A 1,375-nucleotide genomic window follows, 5' to 3' on the forward strand; every position below is an offset into this window, starting at 1 on the left:
AGCACAACACGGTACGTGTGACACCCAGCACCTTCTGTGCACAGACCAGGGCCAGGGGAGGGAGGTGGCAAATGAGGCCCACGTGCCAGGTCGCTAAGCGGTAGCTCTGGAACCATCATCCTGGCTCCTCGGTTGCTCTCTGACTTTGGACAAGCCCCTTAGCCTTTCTGTGCCTTGGTTTCCTTACTTGGGTAACAGGGATTTATCGTTGAGTATTGTATTTCTGGAGTCAGACAGCGAACGCCTGGATCCTACCTTTTCCACTTGTTTGCTGTGTGATCTTAACCAGTGTCCTAGCCTCTCTGTGCCTCCTTCTGTAGTGCACCTGCCTCTCGGGGTGTGTGTGAGGAGTTTGTATGTGTAGACGGCTTGAAAGCAGGCTGCTTTCTCTTCCACTCATTTTAAATATTTGAAGACGTGTGCCCTGCAGCTTTTGCAGAATTGTCTGTTACGGGGCTGAACCTCTCCCGCTCCTCCAGCTGTCCCTCCCGGTCAACACAGTGAACCTCTGGGGAGAGGCCAGTCCTCCATGTTTCCGGGATGCGGTGCCCACGCCTCCCTTGGCCCCGCAGACGGCCCAGTGGCTTGGTGCCTTGCTCCTCCTCATCCCTAACGGGGTGGCCAGGTCTCGCTTCTCTTCCTGGCGGCCATTGACCTGTGGACCTCCATCACCCACTGCTGCCCGGCTGTCCCTCCCGATCTTCGCTTGAGCTGTTGGCTTCTGCGGATGGTGCAGGCTCCTCCGTCCCCGTTGGGTTTTGCTTTGGCCTCTTTGTTGCTTGCTGCCCTTCCTCTGGCAGGTGTGGACAGCCTCCGGAGAGGGGAGCAGGCCGTGGACCGTCGTGCCCCTGCCTGTCAGGAGAGCTTATCTTGGAGGCCCATCTCCTCTGTGTGTTCTGAACAGCTCGCTCTGGTTTCAGATCCTTGAGAAGATTGGGGAAGAGACCTGAGCCGAGGGCAGGGGTAGGGGAAGAGGGATGGGCGTGGGCCCTGCGGTCCCTGCCGGGCACCTGCAGGGTGCAGAGCCTTAGCAGAGCTCGTCTCTCTGCTGCTGCTCAGGACCAAGGAGAGCAGGGCTTACCTCCAGGTCCTAGGGACACGTCGGTCCCCGCCCCCTAGGCCATGGAGGTGCCGGTGCCCGAGACGGTCCTCCTCTGTCCTCGGGCCTCAGACAGGCCCTTGCAGGTTCCCCTGCCCTGAGCAGCCAAGGGAGGGAAATAGCACGGGGGGCAGGTGGGAGGTGGGCACCCAAGTGGGAGGTGTGGCCGCTCGCACCCCTCCCGCCTCACCCCATAGCAAGGCTGCAGCGAGCCTGGGAGGCACGTGGGGGTTGCGAGAAGCCCCGACTCCAGAAACCATGGTTCAGCAGGTCGGG

This window comes from Sciurus carolinensis, chromosome 11, assembly GCF_902686445.1.
Source record: "Sciurus carolinensis chromosome 11, mSciCar1.2, whole genome shotgun sequence".
Taxonomy (NCBI): Eukaryota; Metazoa; Chordata; class Mammalia; order Rodentia; family Sciuridae; genus Sciurus; species Sciurus carolinensis.